The 25,111-nt window shown below is 43.3% G+C and overlaps 2 protein-coding genes across 4 annotated transcripts in view; one reads left to right on the top strand and one right to left on the bottom strand.

The window, feature by feature from the left end:
• pcxb (pyruvate carboxylase b) overlaps positions 1 to 25,111 on the bottom strand; it is a 331,727-nt gene that overhangs the window by 85,279 nt on the left and 221,337 nt on the right. The window lies entirely within an intron of this gene.
• LOC117463817 (leucine-rich repeat and fibronectin type-III domain-containing protein 4) overlaps positions 18,879 to 25,111 on the top strand; it is a 34,161-nt gene continuing 27,928 nt past the window's right edge. Inside the window, exon 1 of the mRNA XM_034106285.2 lies at positions 18,879 to 19,026. The gene's annotated coding sequence lies outside the window, so the exon portion shown is untranslated. The remainder of the gene's footprint in view (positions 19,027 to 25,111) is intronic.

The following is a 25,111-nucleotide window of genomic DNA, read 5'->3' as shown; positions in this document are numbered from 1 at the left end:
ATAAAAAGCACTTACTATGACACCCCAGTCTATAAAAGCTCAACAAATATATCTTCATTGTGATAAAATCAGCTTTTAACAAACAAATATCAGTAACGCTTCACAGAAATAATCACAGTTATTATTATTAAATTATAAAGCATTTAATTATGACTTCTTGGGTCAAGAATAATTTCAGATTTGAAGGTCATTCAATTAATACTTTCTTTCATAGTGTTGTATATCTCTAATAGATGTTATATATAATAATGCAATTCAAATCAGACCCGTTAAACAAATTAATCAAACAACATTGTGTGATGATTTTAAATAAAACGTTCTGGTGTCATACAAAAGTGTTACCAGAAAAGTTAGCTTACACCCTTTCTATGAATTTGACTCACTGGGCTCAGTATCATAGGTCAAAACACCCAAACATGATATCAAGTTCTGACTATATCGACTTCATTCTCACGCTGCTGCGTTTATCACCAGGAAGTCTGTTTTATTGCCCCTCTAACTCAGCGCCGGTCGTTATCGCTCTTGTTGCAATCAGCCTTACTGAAGATTGCAGCAGCAGCACAGAGGTGAGTATTGATGCCCCGGGACGGGTGCTAACTGCAAACACAACATCACCTTCCAACCACTCGCTGCAGGGCATCTGGACTGGAGCTATGTGATCAGCTGCACACATGGCCTGCAGATGTTGTTATCCAACATCAAAACACAGTTGTTGTTAGTTGGATGGTGGGAGATTCTAGCGAGAGCAAAAACATGTGTTTTAAACAGCAAGCCAAGCACACAGCTGATGCTGCAGCCCCGCTCCAGCCGCTCGCTTGCGGCAGACCACGCTTGAAAGTTTGCCGGGGAGACGCCTGGACAGCAACAGCGATAGCTAACTGGGTGGCTAGTGGCTATAGCTTAACATTGTGGAGGACGAGGGGCTGCGTTAGATAATTCCGATCGCATCCAACGTGTCGACTGCACATCACAGCGCATTATTTTGACCCCTGTGGGAACTTCAGTCTCATGCTTTGACTGTTATGAAGACAGAGGAGCGTCATTTCACCGACAACAGGCTTGTCTGTTTGAGCAACTGGCTCAGTGCAAAGAAGTACACAGGGTTGGGAGAGAGTGAAGAGAGAGAGGGGCTCCAGGTTGTTGTATTGAAAATATTCAGGAGAATATTTCTCATTGTTACAATGATAATAAACAAACATTTGCATAAAGCAGATTTGTCCACTCACATGTTGATAAGAGTATTACAAACTTGAAAAATATTCCTCTAAGGAACATTTAGAACAGATAAAAAATGTTTAAATATTTGAATCGACTGACAGCCCTAGTTTAAATACATATTTGTATTCAATTAAAACATATTTTACTGTGAATTTTACCTTAACTTCTTATGTTTTTATATATATATATATCTTAAATTTAATTTTTGATTATTTTATTGCACTTTGGCTTCTTATATAAATATTTTTATTTTATTTGTATTATTTATCTTGTACTTGCTTTTATTTTAAATTGGAGAAACTTCCACAAAATGCAAATATTGTTGATTCTGATATACTAGATATTACTTGAATGTTAACTAAGAGTTGCTTTTTAAAAAAGAGGATACAAAAAGTATGGAGGTGCAGATCCTGGGTTTGATTTTAAAGATTACAAACATTCTTACTCAAACATGCACAACACACACACACACACACACACACACACACACACACACACACACACACACACACACCTGGGGCCTCATTTATAAAGGCATATACGCTAACAAAAAAAGGCGTACGCCAGTTTCTACGCAATGTTTGCGATTTATAAAATACTAACTTGACGGGAAAACGTGCGGTCCTCCACGCAAACTCTAACCCATGCGTACGCACTAAGCACAAAAGCGGGAGAGACGAGAAACTGCGACACCGTTGGCAGAAGGAAGAATGGAGAGAAATGTGTGGAAATAATACCATAAATAAAATGTTACCTCATTTATCATATATGAAGAATTCATTTTCAAACATTGATTAAAGCCAATCTTAAAATGATTAAACGGCTGTTTGAGACTCCTCAGTGCACACACAAACATAACTTGGAGAAATCAATAAATACGGATATGTTATTTAAAACCACCTCGAATATGTTGTGTTAATGTTATGAAATGTTTTCTCATAAATGATGCGGTGAGCAGGAGGACAGAATTACGTCTAAACTGACGCCGTTTTGCATTTCTATAGGTTACGAGCATGGTTTTATATACTCTCACGTTTAATCGTGTTTTATGCCGTTTGCCAAGACTTGATAAGTCGCTCGTAAAACACAGGAGGTATGGAAGCTAAGAACACCATATGTGGTCAAGTGTACAGCTGATATAACACAACACATTGGTTGTATTTCCTCTAACTGGTGGATATAGGGTTGCTGCGGGCGGGGGGGGGGGGGGGGGGGGGGTTGAGATGCACAGGCTGCAGTGGCTGCGCACAGCTGGTCGACAGCTGGGACACAAACCACCAAATACAAACAAATCCAGATCCAGTCGTCCTGACTCCACTCCGGAGGGATCCCCGATCATTTCTTACAGTTTCTCATCAAGGGGGGGTCTCCTGTCCCCGGTACAAACACACTGCCTGAGGAAGGCTATGTGTATTTATTTTGTCATTAACCTTTTTCGGACCATTTATTTTGGTGACGATCCGACCTCCATGCTGCTACTCTGGTTCAAACTGCATCCACCAAACAATATGATTTATCTCGACCTCCCCAAAATAACCAGAATCTGACACGGTGTGAGAAGTCTTTTTTAGCTGTTCTGTCGTCATTTCCTGCTCTTCCTCATGCAGTCAGTCAGAATGAATGAATGAATGGGCGTTTCTTTGACTATTTATAGGCAAATATGGGCGTTACGTGAAGCACGCAAAAGCTGCACCGCATTTCGAGTCGATTGTGATTTATAAAGGGAAACCGGCGTAGGAAGTGCTGTACGCACTTCCCTCGCCGGTACGCAATGTTTTGTGAATCGGAAAATGTCGGAACATTTCTGTACCTATTTTTTGGATTTCTACTAAGCAACCTTCCCACGTGAATCCTACGCACGGCGTTATAAATGAGGCCCCAGATCACACACACACACACACACACACACACACACACACACACACACACACACACACACACACACACACACACACACACACACACACACACACACACACACACACACACACACACACACACACACACACACACACACACACACACACACACACACACACACACACACACACACACACACACACACACACACACACACACACACACACACACACACACACACACACACACACACAGATTAGGAGTTGAATAGGGGGGCTGTCAGGTCATTCATCTTCTCTCCTCTCTGTGTCCCCCTCTCCATCCGTCACGCCCTAACCACCGTCCTGGACAGTGGACACATAAACAAGATCAACACACACGGCCCGAGAGTGAATGTACACACAGACATTATATCAGCTACAGATTGACTCAAGCAGACGAGGCAGGCCCAAAATAAACACGCACACCTCTGTCTGTTTTCAGAAGCCCTAAGGCAGCACGTAAACACAAGCAGAATCAAGCAAATGTTTATAATGGTAGACTAAGGAGCCTAAGGATACAAAAGCAACACACGTGTAGAGGGAGGAAAATCTAAATGTGGGCACCCAAAAAGAAAGTCAGGATAGCAGGATGCTAATAGCTCTATGATGTCTCAAGGTCAGACTCACAAAATAATATCACAGTGCAGACAAGCCCATACAGTTCTGTAGCTGAGTGCAAATGTGCCCATCTTTAAAATGCATATTGCAACTATCCATATGGTATAGTATACATGTTTCCTTAGTATGCAAAACAATGGTAGAACAATATATAGATAATATATAGGTAAGCTAAAGGCTTCAACCTAACGAGGTACAGGTTCATTCTTCAAAACTTCAGGCAAGTGATTTAAACGTGAGCAACTATCAGAAGATACTGAAGCTCATGTTGATGTGTGGAAAAGCCACAGATGAAAGTATTGCAGCCGCTGCTAGGACCAAACAAGTCCACAGAGTTCTGCAGCAGAGTGCAATTGGAAATGTAAAACAATATAATTGCAATGTTATGCATATAGCAAAGTATACATGTGGCCTTAGCATGCAGGAAAATGGCAGAGTAAACAACGGACATGATGATTTCCAGACAGCGATGCACAAATCCTGAGACTGTGGAGGCGCAGAAGCATCCTCAAAACTTCAGGTAAGGGATTTCAATGTTAAACACTATCAAGGGGGGAATGCATGGATTGACTGTACATCAGAGTCTCAAGGTCAGACTCAGACAGTTGTCAGAAGGGGAGCTACAGATCGTGACTGAGGAATCCAGTGTGGCTGATTCAAGTTGGATTGCTGGGGAAAACGTTGAGCCAAATGTATGCCTACAAATGAATTTTTACTGAGTGCAAATAACACCGGAGCATTGAGATGCCATTTGTTTGGGGGCACAGTTGGGGCTGCATTTCTCTCTTTGCGGGGGCTTAAGAATTCCAGTTTCTTTTTGTCCTATTTGTTCATGTTTATTGGTCTCAAACGCAGCTTAATCCTTTTGTGAATGGGCCCCTCGGTGTCCGGCCGCTGAGATGTTTGGGTCTCAGCTGGCCGTTAATGAGTCCACTGATTGGTTCATTAGAAGTTCAGCATGCGGGTCTCAGTGTGTGGACGTGTTGGTTTCCACTCGTCTTTGCATTTATATCGGCGTGTGACACGTCCCACCTCCCTGCCTCGTTTCCTCTCGCTTTAACTCCAAGGTCATGCTTTAATTCTGAGCTCAGTTTCCTTTCTTTTGCTTGCTTAAAGTAACAAACGACTTCTCACCATGACAACCGTCTTCAACCAATTGTAGTGGCCACTTAAAACCATGAAATAACTGATAAACAATGTAATGCCGAAGGAAAAGCAGCAGCGTTCTGAACTCATCTCATCTCCCATTACACAGATAACAGGTTTGTCCATGACTATGTCATGCACCCACACATCTGGAATCAGTGTTTGACATTTTCCAAAGGGGCTTTTCCCTCGCTGAAATAAAAATCTCATTGGTGATCTTTCATGTAACGATTCCTATCACCGCTCCCGGCAGAGACATGTTCACCTCAGAGTTCATCAGCCAGATGTGGCCAGACACGTTTCTGGTGGAGCTCAGAGGGTAAAAGGAAATGGGCCCAAATGGGGAGAAATAAATTGACTGCAGTTATCTCTTTCTAGGGTGAGTAGTGCGCGTGTCTACCCCTTTATCTGAGGTTTCATATGACACTGTCCAGCTTAATGTTCCTCATGTATTTTAGAACGACTTCAGAAAAACATATCTGAAGGAACAAGAAGAGGGAGCTTTAGACATGACACACACAGACTTTAAATTGAGTGAGTGTGAAGAAAGTCTGGATGCGCTTCAGTTGCCTCAGTGAGTTGAATAGGTGCTGAATTACCCCACATCCTAAACATAGAAGGTGACCGGACACATGAAACAGCTATAGCACTGTGGTCAGGAAGTCTAGCAGAGGAAGAGAACTACATCTGAAGCGTGAACAGTAAATATTTTGTGTCAGCTGCTCCCAAATACCAAAGGCACCTCATTCAATTCACCCCCATGTCACCATGTTTAACACCCTATGTAGGACAGGACAATGCAAAGGCGTCTGTTAGAGGTGTACATCTCTTGGTGGCCTTTTATAGTAGAGATCCCCCTTAATACAGGTTTTTTTTCTTTTCGTATTTAGTCATTATTATTTTTTATTTATTGAGCTAGCAGGGATAGCGCGCATTAAGGACAATGTTGTTAATGCGCCAGAGTTAGCCAAGAGGCTATTTTAACTAATTCTACCTAAAATAAGAACACAGTACGTATATAGTATATATGTTGATATACCATTTTGTAATTTGGATTGTCTATGTTTTCTTTTTTTTCCTACAATTCAAACACCTATTTCACTTCTGGATCCTCCGCTGTTGCGCTCCCCGAGGTTTATAACCCTTTCCCCGTCATTGTGGTGTTTCTTTGGTGATTTTATTATGCGACTGCGAGGTAGAGGGCATCACATGCTGTACACACTGTAATGCCCTGTAATGTTTATTTTATTAGCTTTTCTTTTTAATGACTGATTTTAAATGCCATTTTCTTAATGTCTTTCATTTTTGTAAAGCACTTTGAATTGCCTTGTGTTGAAAAGTGCTATATAAATAAACTTGCCTTGCCCCCTGAGATACATGTGTACATTGAGAATGTTGGCAATAAAAACACATTTTGATTGAAAGAAGATGTTAGATCAACAAGGTACATTTCTCATTGAATACTACACATAATTGATAGAATAACCCTACAACTTTGCAAGGCAACAGTTTCCACGGGGGGGGGGGGGGGGGGGGGTAATTCAGCGGGAATCAGAACTAATATGTGTGGTGTCACCTTTAGATAGTGTGACTCAGCTGCTATCACGTGGAGCTGAAGGAGCTAAAAGCAGGATCTTTCAGGGACCCTGAGACGCAGGCTTATTAAACCAGATAGCTACTTAGTGGTATTTTGGGAATCTTTAAGCAGTCGGCCGCTGACGCATTAAACGCCTCGTGATGTACTCCAAACCCACAGAGTGTGGCGCCTCGGTCTGTCAGCAGGTGGTCTTCAGCCTTAGATTAGATATACTTGAACTCATGACAATCATATACTATGGTGCAAAAAAAGTAAACAAATTCAATCTAAATTCATGTTCTTTTTTTAATCAATTCTGAGAGTGAACGGTCCCGTCATAGATTCATTTTCCTAGGTTCAATTGAGGTTCCCTATCCGTTCTAAAATCCCTCTATGAGGACATAAGAGATTTAATAAGAAACAGCTCCATTTATGTTTAATAATTTTGGTCAGATATGTATGAAAACTTGAGTTTCGGTTCAGAAGAGGAGCATATTTTATGTGCTTAACTTCGTAAAGATTGCAGAATCATTTATTTTAGACCAAGCGATAAAAAACTTAATTCCAATGATTTTGGAATAAAGTTACATTTTCAACCACGGCTCCTTTCCTTTGTCTTTTACAAACACGAGTCCGGCACTTTGTGTGTACGACACAAACATAAACACCTAAACCCAGAGGCACCTTTCCTTAGATCTGTATCGACAGCTTATTTCTACAATGCAGAAACCCTCCATTGCTGTTATTCCTGAAATTAACAGGATAATACGTCTCTCTCTCTCTCTCTCTCTCCCCTCCATCATCACATCACACTGTGGACACGCACCGCCGGCAGAACCACAGCCTTTGGGTCTAAATTATAATATAAAGCGATATTCCACCATCGGATGATCCGCAAAACAGATTCTAAAGGCACACTTTTCACGATCAAACCTATTGACAGAGTGATACCATAGATATTTAATTTAAATGTACATGCTTAATCATTTAGTCCACTCTTTCCTAATTATTGACCACAGATACGCGTCAGGGCTTTGATGGGAGAAACTGTCTTAAACTTACAAGATATGATTTTGTGTCCAGTGGTTTAATATCTCCTCTACAGCAGCGCAGCGGAGGGTTTCCTTCATGTGCTATGAATGCTAACAAGCCAACTAAAGTGTCTATGGGCACTTGTGACGGCGTCGAACGCCGTCACAAGTGCCCATAGTGTGCTATGACTGTGGTAATCTGTGGCCTTTGTTTTGTGTAGCGTTAGTGTGAACAGATAGCTGGTTTTAAGAGCCTGTATTTTTGGTTATATCATCTTTATTTTGAATTTATTATTAAAATTAACCTCTTACCAAGAACACCTGGTTTCGTGTTGCTTCCCTTTTACCCTAAGCGAGCTGGGGACGTAACACTCAGGCTTTGTAGTCTCAGTGGGAGACCTCAGGGTTGCTTATGTCACTCATTACTACTCTACTCAGATACTTGCAGCAAGATGCAAGCATGGTTATTCCACTTCTAAGACTTATGTTGGCTGTCATAACCTAAGATCATGACCAACTGTTTAACAAGATAAACAAAATATATGAAATATAAAGGACAGTTGTTAATCTCACTTCAGACACATAATGTACTTTGTGTTATCAGACTCTTACACTTAATGACTTCTACCTTGACTCTTACAGAAAATGTAAAACACTTAGTACATGTCAAACAAAGACGAGCCATTACCATAAAACTCAAATCTGAGTACATATGAGTTGTAAAGGTTGGAATTCAACTTGTATGCGCAGTCATAGTTTAAAGAGCAGAGGTGTTTTGTAAAGAGCACTTTGCAGTAGCCTCCGGTTTAATGTATGAGGAAACTGTTTGAGTCAGAAATAAAAACACACATCATTTAAGGTGTAAAGAAAACAGCGGACCCAGAGTACATAAACACTCAAGGTGCAGTGCAGAAAAAGTAGTGCAGCATTACAGAGTTTAATGAACAAAAAACTAAGCTAACGGTAGCACAAAAGAAGAGCTCTCATGGTGTGACCTTGGATTTCAAGTCGCATAGAAAGTGTCTGCACTCTGAATGACACTTTGTCTGCAAGTAATTAGCAAGTACTGACTGTGCACTCAAGAATAACGTTACATCACTTCAAACACATTTCCGTGTCAGGTTTCTTGCTGCTTATGTTACAAGATGTCCCTCAGAGTTTCAAACCTCTCAGTAGTAAATGCCGAGGAGCAGATAGAGGTGTTATAACAACAAAACAAAGATGTATAGGAATCAAGATGATGGCTAAAACTGGTTGGAATTCAGGTTGTATATTTGTCCTGGTATATTCTTGGCAAGCAGTCTTGAAGCTTTAACAAGGAGGTAAACATGTCAAATATAGTGACACAATTTAAAGGACATTTCTTTTGAATTATGTCAAACATAAAGCTCATTTCTAATAATTTCCACTGACACAACAGCCCATGTTTTACCGTGCCAAATTCTATACAGTAAGTGAATGATTTGATACATTCAACTGGAAGACCTCCACCAAGGCAATTCCAGGAAGAGAAACATACTACATGTGTCTGCACAACCTTCAACTAGATTTCACGAACATCAGGCTGGTAGTTTTGCTGTAATCCTCCTCACCTAAAAAGTCGAAAACATGACCCCCACGGCGGAGTAAATACAAATGTCACTTTCCAATTTAAAAAAGTTTTCAAGGTCATGGGTTCAGCTCATTCCCTTGTGTGTATATAATGTTCCTTTTGCATGAACAGAAACACCTTCCTGCCTTTCCCCAGCTACCTAGTGGGTTATTTAGGTGTCGCTAAGCTAAAAGGGCACGTTAAACAGGATCCAGTGAGTCACATGCTGCACATCAAAGTGAAGCAGCGTGTCTCCATCACCCTCAATTCAACCAGCTTCCATTTACCATCATCATCAAAGTAATGCGTCTCGGTGACTACTGTGCAAAGGTGATTCATCCACGCCGCACTAATAGATATTGAACAAAGATAGCTGGACTCCTATTTAAAAAGCTAACCAATATAGACATGTTGACTCAACCAAAAAGCCCATATCTGATCCTCTATGGCTCAGCATGATGCCTTTAATCCTAAAACATCCACACTCTCTTCTTCCAGGGACTAGGGGATCACTGAGACGCCAAACACCGCCTCTTATTTGCAGAATGTGCTAGAACTGTCGAGATTGTCTTGGCGCAGAACTTCATGCATTATTTATTTGAATGTTTTATAGCCGTGTCATGGCTGCCTGTGATCTTCTAGTCAGTGATTATAGGTTTACACTTTTCATTTTTCAACGCTCTTTGATCAGTGTGTGTTCTTATCGTGAGGCGGTGTGTGTACAGCTGGTGTGCGCTGACCGTGGTGCTGAAATAGCCTTTCCGTTTCAGTGTGTTTTGCCCGTACGACGTGTAGAGGAGCCAGTGTGATAAACACCAGGGCTCTGGCATTGGCACACCACAACTAAATGCAGTCATTTATTAACGTTATTAGTTACACCTGCATTTAACACGTCAAAATGTCCTGCAGAGAGGAAGGTTTATCAGCTATGTTTACCAACACAGAGATTACTTCCAACCATACAGTAATGCGATTAAAGTGGTAATGTGTCTGAGGTGCATGAAAACAACATGCTCTGATTCTGTTAATGCAATTATTCTCATCGGCAGAATATCCTTTACGCTCAAAAAGGTGGTATTTGGATGTCCTCTAAAATGTCTGACCTTGAACATACTGAGCTTTACTGAGGGTTTATCACCAGAGTGGAGAGGAGTTCAAAAGCAAACCAAGAAAACGACAGTACAGCCAGCTCATCAATTCATAGCAGCCACACACTCACTTAAACACAAGCTTGGATGCAAACCAGACCCTGGAGCTTCCTTCAACATTCAAACAGAAATCCCACTGGATACTAGTGTATGTTTCATAGCCATACTATCATGCTCGATAAGCCATTGCCAGTTGCAAGCTTACAAAACAAAAATGACCTGTAGAGACATTTTGACTATGAATGGCAATTGGTGTGCGACCCGACGCTAGTAGTTCTGGCACTAAGTAGGTATTAATAGCAATATCTATTTTGAAAAACAAGCCTCATGCTGAGCTTTCTGTACAGATATACAGTAGTGACTAACTGGGCTTTTACAAAAACGGCAATATCATGAACTTAATGTTAGGACACAGCGACTTTCTGAGGCTTGTATTTAGACAAACACGTTTAACCAAGGCAAACGTGTTTGGCTGAATTCTCCCATGTTTCCTCTAAAGCAGGGATGGGCAACTTGGATGGTGGTGGGGGCCACATAATGTATGTACTGGCCACCAGGGGGCCACATATTCACTTGGAACACACACACACACACACACACACAAATTCCATGTATTGTATGTACTTAACAAATTAAGTCTGACATCTTCATTGACATGTTACAATCTTTCAGGGAACATCCTCTAATAAGCCCGCTAAACAAATAGCAGTTCACAGAAATGTTATTTCATTTGTACAAGTGGCACGTTTGTATTGAACAGGTCATTAAACAGTGGAATAAAACTACTTTAAACTATTGGAAAGCACGGAAAGTGCGTGTGCATTGAGAGTAACCTTTAAGATGACATAAACATGAAGTCATGAACACTAACCCAGACATTAGTTGTCTAACTTGAACCTAGCTAAGACACTGGTAGCCTGTCTCTGCTGTTCCTCAACACGGCTGGCTTGAGCGATCCACTTGATAACCAGCGTCGTAGTACAGTTTAGCGAGAGCGCGTATGTTTTGGATTAAGCCAACCGGCTAACTCAAACATATCCAGGTTAGGTTGAACCAGCTTTGTCGTACAGGCCTCTGCTCTAAAGGTTAAGGAGCGAAAACGGCATGGTGGCACAGAACCCAGGAATGAATGGAACGTTATGCAAGCAATACTCCTCATACAGTAGGACTGGTTCTTTACTCCGATTATAAGCTTTAATCTTCGAATGATATTCATGTATAGCTTTATTGGCTTTTTCCTCATGCCCACAGACACACATCCCAGCATCCCCAACAGAACGAATGCCAAGAAACCGCAGCTTGTATTATGTGAAACAATCAACAAACTCAATCTAATATGCAATCTTCTCATTTGCGCCTCCCAGCTTTGTTTTTCATCCTTTCTCTGCACAGCCCATTGCATTTCTGTACAGACAGATTCCTCTCCCCCCCACACAAACACAAGGACAGGTTTATTGGTTGCCGCTTTGTTTCCTATTTCCACTGCACATTAAAGCAACTTTGCATTGGAAACATGTTTGATTATTTTCTCTAACCAACGCCCTGAAGTCATTTCAGCCCTGCGTCTTTACATCAGAGTGTATTTGTCAAGGCTGTACACTTAAAGAAATATAGGTAAATGAGAACCGGCATGTTTTTATCGTACTACATTGACTGCTGCCGATGGCGGGCAAACGATCCGCCAGCAGTAACCGTGAAATCATTTGGAGAAGCTATTTGTAATGCAGAGGGAAGAAATACAAGCACATTGACATGCTAATGTCTTCAACAGAAACATTAGAGGGTGGGGTGTGTGTGCGTGTGTGTGTGTGTGTGTGTGTGTGTGTGTGTCCTTGTCTCTGATTATCCAGAGATTGAGACAAATAGAGGGGGATCTGCCCTTCGATCTAAACCTCCACACCATTTACCCCCAACATCACAGCTGAGCAGGTGTGTGTGTGTGTGTGTGTGTGTGTGTGTGTGTTTCATTAAGCCTTGTTAGACGTGTGTGTTTTTAAAAGGCAGGCCATGTCCTGATGTGCGCGATATACGTGTGTGTGTGTGTGTGTGTGTGTACATCTCTGAGTGTATGTTCAATCATACTCAGTGTTTTATTCGAGTGCGAGTAGTGTATGGTCCATGTGTGTGAAGTTAATGTGTGAAGAGGCATTCGACACACTGCTGATTATGTGCGACTTGTTTGTGCGCACAGGTGTGTAAGCGTTTCAGTGTTGCTTATATTTAGCAGCAGTGTGACTCACTCATTGTGACTCATTCATACACAAACACACACATGGTGACACACACGCCAGATAAACATTGGGTGGAGGAGAGGGGTACACTCGGATGCTGAGAGCTTCATCCTAACACAAGAAATATCCTTTCCAGATTCTTATCTTCTAGGATTCTGAATCGATTCACAAATTGCTCAAATCAATTATAAAAAAGGTATTTTTTTTCTACAGAGAAGTGAGATCTTGAGAACTGCAAAGCAAAGATATAATTACTTTCAAAAAACGTTGTGATTAATGCCCGTAGGCTGTGGTTGAAATGCCATGTGCACCTGACAGAGCAACATTCATACTTTCAATGGACCCAAACAAAGTTCTCTCAGTTGTGTGGCACCACCAGTGAACCAATTTGCAATAAAAGGAAGTCGATGGATTTGTTCAGCGCGGGGTCAGCGGGCCGACTCGCCTGCAACTGTTTTCACTTTGAGGGCTAATTTGTTCCAGAACAGGTCTGCCCTCCTGATGTAGTGCGGCGTTACTCAGAATGAGAAAGAGATGCTGCCAATCTCTGAGCTCATCAGCCGACCTTTCACTGAACGCTTCACTTTAAGAGGGACACCGAAGGCATCGCCTTACACGCAGCGGCCATTTAGAGGCTATTTAGCTTCCACAACATTCTTCTTTCTGACCAGTGGACCGATAACCTCCAAACCCACATTTAGGAGTTTATTCTAATAAGTTAGTGTATTTGAGAGTGTTGCACCAAAAGTTAGCAGAAAACAAAGCCTAATTTGCATATTTAAACATATCGGTTCAGAAAAAATATTTTGTGTCTAAATGTTCAAGCAATCAACTGGGAGGTTTATAGTTATAATTAGCCTCATGATTTCATTTTTATTTAAATATTATTTAGCATTATTGTCTGACAATCTTTACATTACTAGGCATTTTTCTTTCCATTTCTATTCTGTTTAATTCATTTAGTTTTTTTTGAGGAATTAGTTTATATATCATTTATTGAAAACGTGGTGAAAATGTATTTGTTTTACGGGTTTTGGACTTGATATTATACAGAGGGACAAACTGTGCCGCCTACATTTCATTTTATAATTGTATAGGCAAATTAGATCATAAATTATAAAGAGAATGCAGACATTTCAGAAAACATTAATACAAATATACAGTATGCTATCTCAAGCTAAGTTATCAACTGGGGAGCTTTTATATTCATATTTATTTATTTGACCCTATTCACCCTTGTGTTACGATCACATTGTTGCTATGGGGAATGCTCTGAGGGCATGTTCTCTTTCACCTTCACCCGATTTCTGATTGTAATGTATTGATGACCGCAGGTAAACCGAATGAAAGCGGTTGCTCCAAGCCTTAGTTAACTAACACCCCAGTGGGTAATGAGATTTCCTCCTGGCCGGTGAACTCACTCCATCACGCAGCTGCGGGTCACGTTACTTTATTTCATTCAGCAAGGTCACTCTCGCCGACGAGGGGACCGGGTGCCAAACCGCTAGAGGTTTGATTAATTGAGAAGCAACGAGCCGTAAAGCCGCAGCGCAGTAAACGGGATACGTTTGTGTGAAATGATATATCAAACTTCTCCTTGCTGGACCTTGCTTTGAGGGAGGTCTGGCTCGGGAGGTTAAAAATAGACTGGCCCACAAACGGCAGGAATAAAATGGAGTGAGAGTGTGAAGAGGAAGAGAAAATAATTCAAATAAAAAAGTGATATGCGTACAAGTGCTCTGGAAGTCAAACGCTTCAAATGAATAGGGATTGGACGTGCAGGAGATCAAGAAGTGAATGAAGGACTTTCTGGGTGGAGATTGTGATACAAGAAAATCCAATTCCTCCAGCCAAATATCCTCCCAGCACTCTCTCCGATGTTTCATCTCCAGGAGGGACTGTGTAGACAAAATAGACCCGTAGGTGAATGCTGGGAACAACTTCATTCCAACATCCAATATCTAAATCGTTAGAGGTTCTGCCTGAGTAATCACACACACACACACACACACACACACACACACACACACACACACACACACACACACACACACACACACACACACACACACAACACACACACACACACACACACACACACACACACACACACACACACACACACACACACACACACACACACACACACACACACACACACACACACACACACACACACACACACACACACACACACACACACACACACACACACACACACACACACACACACACACACACACACACTTCCTGCAGCCACGTGCTCAGCAGAGAGATGAAGCGCTCGGCCACCGTTTGAAGTCCTATCAGCTACACATGTTCCTATCGCCGCGCAATCACTCCATCCACTCCTCCCCTCACTCACCCCTCTCTTCCTCACTTATCTCCCTCATGCCCCAGAGATCTGCTCTCTCCTCTACCTCCCCTTTCCTTCCACATTGCCACTCATGTGCTCTCTTAATCATCAGAACTCTGTTCCCGGTCAGAACCAGAGTTGCTGGAGGCGCCTTCGCTTCCTCTCGTCATACCAGCAGACTTTTATCTGCTCCTCTTCTTCCTTATTAGTCCCCCTCCTAACCCTCCATCTGTGCTGAACATATTCTGATCATGGTTTTGAAGTGGGGCTTATCCATAGTGTATACCCACAGCAGTAGATCAGCCACTTCCATGTTCTGCAAGGTGAAACTACAGTTTTTCTCAAAAGGAGTCTGGGGGCTTAGAAAAGGCAGAGACACCGGCTTCAGTTGCATGACAGAAAGGGGAAGGTAAAGCAGAGAACATGTTCTAAATGTAGCCAACACCTGACACCGATATGGATCTTTTAGTCGTCTCAAATACATTTTGCGGCTGGTATTCAAAATGTGACTCAAGTAAAGGTAAAGAAGTATTGTCACAATGTAAGTATCAAAGTATGCAATGTAAAGAAGGATGAATGATGTAATATATACAGGTGTAAACAGTGCATTTCATTCAAACTGTTTTCGGCTACATATTAATACACAGTTAGTGTTAGTGGGCATTAACAGCAGCAGGAGTACGGTGGCCCACAAGGTGCAAAAGCTCAAAATATTCCCATTAGAAGAAACTCGCTGCAGCTTCAGAAACATCGCACATGTAAGAAAAACGCAAAAACACATGCAAATGAGGAAAAACATCTCGACAAAACCTGTGCAGCATTTAGTAAACAACTTGACGAAACACGTGCAGAGACTAAAAGCGCTGCATAAGCAAAAAGCTGCGAATAAAAAACAATGGAAACCAGGGGACACTAAAAAGTGATGCACACAGCTGGGAACGGGGCTCTTGTTGGCGTTGGGGGATTATAAAGTTGGCCTACTGTCACTGTTGTTGGGAATGTGCCTAACAGTTTGGCTTATTTGAACAATGTGATCGGATGCCTTGCGATATTACTAGGTTAGCTACCACTGAATGTCGGTCCCCGCTGTGTGCATCACTTTTTAGTGATTTCAGTTATCTTTTCAGCTTCCTGCAGCATATTATATTTGCAGGGATCTTTGGTAAACGCTGCGCACGTTTCGTCAATGGGTGGATTTTTGCTAAATGCTGCGCACGTGTTGTCAAGTTGGTGAAGATGTTTCTTCACTTGCATGCGTTTTGGCACTTTCGTGTTTTTATATTTGCATCGGTTCAAAGTGCAAAGTGCTTCCCCTAAAGGAAATGTTTTGGGTCGTTGTAGCGAGTTTCTATCGGTCGGCCACCAGATAAAGGACTGACTTTGAATACACTTCCCTATATTCATTGTAATGGAGGGACATTTAACCAAGTTCAATTCTGTAGCTTAATCATATATTAACATTATTCAATAGTTTAAATGTGTACAATTGTATGTTTAGTTAACCTTCCACTGCCTTCAATAATCATTTTTACTCAGCTCTCCTTGATTTACCCTCTTTTTTTCCCATCCGCCCTTCCTCTTGGTTAGAATTCCTCCTCTAAAACTCCATCTTTCCTCTCCTCCTCACCTTCTCCCCCCTCTTTATATCTCCTCATGTTCATGCCTCTCTCTCTGCTCGCTCGCTCTGTCTGTCTCTCTCTCAGTCCGTTGCATGCCGCTGCCGGAGCCGGATCACACTCCTCTCTTCTGCTCCTCGTCGGGACTCACACACACTCTTACACACACACACACACACACACACACACACACACACACACACACACACACACACACACACACACACACACACACACACACACACACACACACACACACACACACACACACACCACACACACACACACACACACACACACACACACACACACACACACACACACACACACACACACACACACACACACACACACACACACACACACACACACACACACACACACACACACACACACACACACACACACACACACACACACACACACACACACACACACACACACTTCTTCACCACATAAGGACACACAGAGGCAAAAGATCAAGGAAACAAGCAAGAGGATGAAAATGGATAAATGAAGTGCTGTGACTGGGGGAGGCAGGATTAGGAGAGGAAAATAAAATGGGAGAAAACCTCCCTGAAGGAGAGAGATTTCCAAAAATACTCCCTGCTTTGTGTTATTTTTCTCTTTTTTACAGTGTGCCCTCCTTCATTCAGTACCTGTTCTGTGGGATTAACATGACTTAAAATTCAATCAGCCGGCAGCCTGACGGAGCAGCGACAGAGGAGGCAGACAGAGCGCTGCAGCTGTCGAGACCGAGAGAGGGGACGACCGGCGGGAGGAGAGAGAGAGAGAGAGAGAGAGAGAGAGAGAGAGAGAGAGAGAGAGAGAGAAGGGGGGGAGAGATGGGTGTTTTTCCACGGAGCTGAGATAGAGAGTGAGCCGCGGAGACAGGGAGATGTGACGGTTCCAGGAGCCACCGTGGAATGATCCGAGAAACAAGGTTAGTGGTTCCACCTTTTTCATCCGGAGGAGGGAGAACAAGACGTGTTGGGGAAAGGAGGAAAGGAGCAGAGGGAGACTTATCATTGTTTTAGTAGTAGTTGTAGTGAACACAGAAGGAGAAGATGCCTTAGAAACGGAATGAAAAGGAAAAAGATTATCAAGGATTTCCAATTGGAAGAATCCGGCTTCATATGCAGCTGCTGCACGGATGCACACACTCCGAGGAACACACTCGCGCAGAAACACACACCAACACCGAGTGCAGCTTGAGAGCGGGATAATGAGATTGTCTTCTTAAAGGTGTCGGCTTTTGGAGTTTGATTAACAGGCAAGTGAGGGGAGGGGAGGAGGGGGGGGGGCAGACTTCTGAACTGTCTGACATTCATGGCGCTGATCAATAGCCCAGTTGTTTCACTAGGCTGCGTGTGTGTGTGTGTGTGTGTGTGTGTGTGTGTGTGTGTGTGTGTGTGTGTGTGTGTGTGTGTGTGTGTGTGTGTGTGTGTGTGCGTGCGTATGTGCTGCATGATTGTGTGTTTGCATGGTGCTCCTGATGGTGTGTGTGAGACCAAAAAAAAGAAAGAAAGAAGAGCCAAAGGCGCCGGCTGAGAAGCGCTAAGAGGGTTTCAGAACTATTGATTGTATTTGACAGACAGGTGAGAGGGGCAGGTGGGGGGGAGAGAGACGACATTAGAGGTGGGAAGGAGATTTAAAGAAGCCATAAGAGAGGAGTGCATGTTGGACAGCAGCGGTCAGGAAAGGGGGGATGGATGTGAGGTCAGAAGAGGAGGACATGAAAGTGATAATGGACTCAATGTGTGTGTGATCCATGCGAGTGCACATTAATGGGACACATGTACAGTGCAGTCGGTTCCCCCTGTCACATGCGTCTCCTCTTTCCGCAGGTTTTCCCTCTCTGCACCTCCCTCCAAGGTCATCGATGAACAACTAATTCAATGTGGGAGAGCGAAACACGCGGCGTAGAGCGTGGAGAGCCTCAGCGACACACCCTGGAAACCACTCGGGGAAGAAGTGAGTGATGAGAGGAAGAGGAGGGAGAGCACCGAGTGTGTGAAAGACGAGAGAAGAAGACGGGGCTGCATGAGAGAGGGGCGAAGAGAGGGAGCGAGAAGAGGAGGAGGAAGGTGGTGAGGAGAGGAGGTGAAGATCGCCGCCCACTCCAGGATGCCTTTTGTGTCGATTGACAGCTCCACAGAGAAATGCACCAATGATGGAATCACATCCATAAATAGGATTTAAAGCCGGATCTTTTGCCTGAAGTCTGGATGTCGGAATACCTCAGCCGGGTTCAGCGAGTCATTCGGGATTCTCCAGCTCTTTCTTCACCTACAGAAGCCCTGAGAGGATAGTGTGGGATTTCTGCAACCCTCCTTTTTTAAACCTGACACTGACCCACATCCACCTCCTTTTGATGTGTGTGGAGGCGTGTGTGTGTGAAGGGGTGTAGGACAGGTTCAGCACAATCACACAACCCTATCCCCCCCCCCCCCCCAACACACACCTCAATCCTCCTCCCGCTGGCTTAACACAAGGAGAAACACCTGGGGCGAGATCTGTGCTAAACACAACACACACAAACCTGGATAACATGTGGAGCTGATTCGGATTACAGAGCCGCACAGACGGAAAAGGTAACGTCCATGTTGTTTCAAACACACACACACACACACGGCATACATTGTCCCAGTAAAGGTGAATCAATGTTTGCATGGTTAGCCCTCTTGTGCTGAATCATTGAGCACATCAATGTGGTGAACAACACCAGCACTCACTGGAACTCTTTATACACACACACACACACACACACACACACACACACACACACACACACACACACACACACACACACACACAACACACACACACACACACACACACACACACACACACACACACACACACACACACACACACACACACACACACACACACACACACACACACACACACACACACACACACACACACACACACACACACACACACACACACACACACACCACACTCTCTCTCTCTCAGGCCTATAAATAATGAACAGATGAGCATCCATAACAAAAACACAAGAGGCACATGTCTACATATGGACGCACACACTCACACAATTGTATGTTTTTTTCCCCTATGCCTCTATTTTAATCCTGACCCCCCCCCCTCTTTGTTCCTTTGCTCTACATACTGATAGGCCTGCTCTCTGTACGTGTGTGTTTCTGTGTGTGAGTGTCAGCCAGCTGTCCTGTATCAGATTACTCGCTAGTTGCGTTTGCGCTTGGCTTTCATCCGTCACCTTTATGTAAGCTCACCTGTGTGTGCATCATGGGCAGAGTGTGTGGATGGCAGGGCTGAGAGTGTGTGTTCGTTTTTTTCTTTTATTTACGTAAGCTTGTCTGAGCACACATACACAGATTTGGCACGCTGACACAGGAGATCAGGCCAGCGGAGAGAAGATACGGGAGGAGAAGAGGGCAACGAGAAATGAATGGAGATGGGAGGAGAGGGGAGGAGGGGTGATGGGCTACGAGAGGTCAGATTATAGGATTGCACTAAGTAGAGTGATAGACTTCTTCAAAAGGAAAAAGAGAGAGAATAAAGGAAGAACAGGGGGAATTAAAGTGAAATGATGAAGGGTTTATGTTGGGGAATCACATCAGAGGATGGTATGAAAGAAAAGATTGAGACAAAGGAGAATGACTTTGAGAAGACACGAACAGACTGAAGGATTCATTGATTAACTGATAAGTGAGATACAAAAGTCACAGTCTTGAATGAAGAGTGACAAGACGATAAAAAGAATTGGAAGGCAGCACAATCGGACCAAATGCTAAATGATCTGCATGGAGATAAATATAGAAAGCTATGTGAAGAAGAAATGATTAGAAATGACAGATGGACGTCATTGTGTAGCTTTTATACCGTTGTTCCATTGGCTACAATTAGTCTACCACGAGCCCACAACGTCTGTAAAAGATCACCAACGCGTTCAACAACAAGTAATGAGATCCAGATATTACAACAAGGGGGATGTGTTGTACCATGGGGCTTCTCGTGTAGCCAATTACGAGGCTAACTTTAGGGGAGAGTGAAATTCTACCTTGGAGGAACGTTGATTACCCTGGAAACAAAAGGTATCAGGCACAAAAGCAAAACAACCGCATGTGAAACTATTTCTATGAACAATAAGTGTGTTTGAATGAGTGAGACAGGGCTCATTAGTTCCTCTGTTGACAGTTTACAGCAGTTTTGACTCCGGCTTTGAACAAGGGCAGCTCTATTTCTGCAAAGACGATAACTGGATCCTTTTTAAAAGTGTAACAAAGAGGCTTTTTGATATCCATTAAGCAAATCATTATAATTCCATAATTGGATTTGCTCTGCAGCTAGTGATAGTGAGGAGAATACAGAGCAGGTTAGTGTCATGCGGTTCAAACGGGGAAACAGAGGCGGAATCAAACGAACATCATCTACAGTAAATGATCTTGTTAATCATGAGTCTGTCACTCGGAGGCTGCAGTGAGGGAGAGGCAGGAGCAGATGGGATGCTCACTGGGGCCTCGCCAACACGAGCAGACCGGCAAGTGAATGAAGGAGCAGGGAAGAAAAATGGCTGGCAATGGACCACTTATTGAAAGCAAGTAAAAAAAAAAAGAAGCAGCTAAATTAATCGACCAGTTGCAAGGCCTATCTCTGCTTTCTGGTATAGCACGGCACATGTGAAGTTCCTAACAAGCAAATTCACCAATAACATTCTTCATTTTTTATAAATCCGGTCCCTGAACAAAAGCATGCTCAGTCATTTCTGGTCTGAATTTGCAGCTTGAAATGAAAACTGTCAGATTTGATGAGCTGTAGCTAGAAAACTCATTAAGCTAATGCTAGCTCTCAGAGTTGGTTGGAAAAGCGGTCTCCAAATGACTTATGAATGTTTCCAGACGTTTAGTTTTAAAGAAAGGATACTGCAAAGGCATACTTAAAAAAGGACTGCATACTAAATATGTGGCTAGTTACAGTTGTTGTTAGTTGAACTTAGTTGTCCCCTTCGGAGCAGGGTTGTGGAAATACTATTGGCTTGATTTAGATTAGACCTGTTATAAGGGTGAAGCCTTGGAGAAAGAATAACCCATTACATGTTGGAACAGATCTGAAAATACAGCGTTAATATTCCACTAAGGAATTGGTGAAGGTTGTTCTCCTTGATTTCTCTTCTAGTTTTTAAGCTACAACAGAAAAAGGCATTTAGGATGAGGGCTGTTTTTCGGGATCCATGTTGACAGCTTCAACAACAGAGACCGAGTTAAAGCATCTAAGCTGTGATTGGCTGTTTTCTGTTCTGGGGAGGGTTCTGACAAACGGTGCATTTAGGAACAAGGAGTGAAAAGGAAGGGGATGAGGGGGAAAGATTGATGAGAATTGATCAAAAACTGGTGACCAACTTAATCCCCACGTGTAGTAGGTACAGGAGGACAACCACAACAACCAGAGGCACACAAAGACATCAGAGACGATGATAAATGAAATGTCGGGTGGCACACACCTTTCTGATTCTCCCAGCTCTCAATCAAGGCGAGAAGAGAGAGATTGGAAAGCCTGACGCACGGGAGGCATGGTCAGAGTCAGGAAGTTTGGCATTTGATGGATGAAAGGAGGGACGAGTGAATGACAAATGGCGGAGGGAGAGGAGTGAAAGGCTGAGGGGGGACGGAGAATCAAAGGATGAGACATCAGGACACTGTCAGCAGCTAAAGGAAGAAGAGAGGAGATAATGGACGGAGGGGGTGTGGAGCGAAAGCGTGATGAAGAGACGGACTGTTTAAGATAGGGAGGAACACTCAGAGGAGGAAGACTAAGTAATGAAGAATGCAGGAAGAGGAGCGACGACACTTGAGAGGTGGTGGATAAGAGGGGGCGAGGCTAAGGGAATAGAGAGAACAGGAAAGTAACAAAGCACTGGGTGATTGATCAATGAATGGAATTAGAGGAATGTTAAAAGGATGAGTAATTAGACTGTAGTAAGACGGGTGAGGAGTGTCAAATAAAAGCATGGAAGGAAGACGAGTATGAAAGGAGAGATGAAGGAGAGACTAAGAGACTCCCCAGTCAGAGGTGGAAGTGACGCGTCGATACATAACAAAACCGGTAAGTTAAGATAGAGGGATGAGAAGATGAGTAATTAGACTGTTGACAGTCTGTTTAGGCACAGCAGGCGCCTGATGAGCAGAACAAACTGTAACCACAGCAACCGCTGGAGACTGACAGAGGGGAGTTTTGGGGGGGGAGGAGAAATGGGGGGAGAGCCAACTGTGAAAGGGTGTGTGTGTGAGGCAAATGGCGAGGGGGAATGGAGAGTGGGAAATGAGGGATGAAAGAGAGCATGAATAAGAAACGAGAGGTGAGGAGGGGAGGGGAGGAGAGGAGAGGGGAGGGGAGGGGGAGATGTCTGCAGGTTTTAGGAAATGCCTAAAAACCGATAGTCCCTGGCTGGGAAATTCACAAATCAGGATTAGAAGGATGTCCACATATCTGTGAGAGATTATTCAGTAATACTGATTTAAATCTATAAACCCACATTTCAATATTCGGTTTAGAAATATTGTTCAGATATGCAGACTGGCTTACAGGATCTCACAAAGTACTTTCTTTGCTAATCCTGCTTTGTAAAGAATACCAAACCTGTGCAGAGGGAAAAGGAAGAGAGGGCCTCCATGTACACGGCTAGGATGCGTTCAGGGCCAATTAGGAAAGTGCATGTTCATATCCAAGCCAGCGCTAACACCTGTTCAGCCTTATACGTCTAAAATGTGAGGAATGGGTTTATTTAATTGAATGGAGGAGCCGATGGGTTGCATTTAGCACACTGAGGCTGCTCCAACCACTGAGCAGCTTTATTATTAATGTATCTGTATGATTTTGTCATTAGAGGTTATAAAATGTCAGAAAATCGTGAAATAAAGAAAACAAGGTGCATCTCAGGGGTTTTTGCGATTCCTTTAGGCAGTTCTTGGATAACAAAAATTCAACAGTGACTTATTGGAAACATTTGCAAGGATCCATCCTCTTGCAGTTGGTAGGAGCCCCCTGCTACGTGTTGGCACCACCTCTCTGACAGCTGTGTACTCAACACATGCAGTAGGTTGTAAGATGCTCAAGTGAATCATGCTGCCGAACACAGCGTGGGTGAACACTGTCAGAAGAAAAGCGGGCTTGTACTTAGTCGACAACGCATACAATGTAGTCAAAGTCTGACAGCCGAGCACAGAGCGTCCCTGCCTCCATCAGCTCTGCTAAGCACCAGAATATGAGACGCAGTGATAAACAAACTCCAGGGGAAACCGGTTTCTCTCGCTGGCTCATTGCAGCACGCTGTTGTTCTGCCTTTATTAGTGTCCCACATCAGGCAAGAGAAATGCCTTTGTGGTGAGTTACAACGTGGTTTGTGATTCATTATGGCTGAGAGTAGCCTCAGTGATCAAACGTGTCTGATACTAATACGCCACAACAAGTAATCGTTGAAAGTTATTTCATTCCCCAAGCCACCTCTTATCCCTAGACTTCTGTATTTTCCCATTTCTGTTTTATAGCGTCGGTCGAGATAAGGGAATGAACAAAGGAGAAAAAGTGAGCCTGCCCTCAGCTTAGGCAATGCTAAGTTGACTATCACAGATACGATTTTGACAACAAAATATTACGCGTTTCTGTACAGAGAATCATGCAAAAGCACCATTTTGTATCATGGGTTTAGCACAGATGCACCTTTTCTTGAAAAAAGCATTGAAAAGTAATAATCAGCTAAAGAAATTGTAGTTTACCAAAACTACCAATTAGTCTAAAAATAGACTAAAAGTGGGATGCCCTTGGAAAATAGGAGATGCCTTAGTGAAGAAAGAGTTGAGTTTATGTATGTGCATGCTTAGGATTAATCAATACATCTATCAAAGTGATTCACAGGCTACTCGGCATGTCATTATCCCACTGGGCTGGATGCAGGGCGCTGATTGGCTGACTATTCCCTTACTCAGGATTTCCCCTTAGAAAAGTAGGAGCCCTGCTGAATCATCACACACACACACACACACACACACACACACACACACACACACACACACACACACACACACACACACACACACACACACACACACACACACACACACACACACACACACACACACACACACACACACACACACACACACACACACACACACACACACACACACACACACACACACACACACACACACACACACACACACACACACACACACACACACACACACACACACACACACACACACACACACACACACACACACACACACACACACGTTTTGCCATGCAGTATCCTGTCGTGTAAGCCAATCACGTTCCATTTAAACGACGCCACAGGAATTCTGATTGGGTTGGAGATGTGGTGTGTTTATGTGTCTCTTGATCGTCCGGTGTTTGTGTTGAGGGTCGCACCATTTTCTTGATTACCGTCAGCTATGTAAACACACACAGGTGCACACAACACACACTGCAAATATGGCTGAAATGCAAGAATGAAGATGGACATGGTGGAAATTGAGAGAGGGAAGAGATGAGGTAGCAAGAGGATGGAGGAATGAAACGCATAAGGAGACAGAGAAATTAGGTTTAGAGACAAAATGGTTGGGCCAGAAAGCCCCAGAGAGGATATGAAGGAGGGATGAACAGAGGAGGAGGAGGAGGAGGAGGAGGAGG

This window comes from Pseudochaenichthys georgianus, chromosome 18 (assembly GCF_902827115.2).
Source record: "Pseudochaenichthys georgianus chromosome 18, fPseGeo1.2, whole genome shotgun sequence".
NCBI classification, from domain to species: Eukaryota; Metazoa; Chordata; class Actinopteri; order Perciformes; family Channichthyidae; genus Pseudochaenichthys; species Pseudochaenichthys georgianus.
This window is presented reverse-complemented; position numbering and strand designations above follow the sequence as displayed.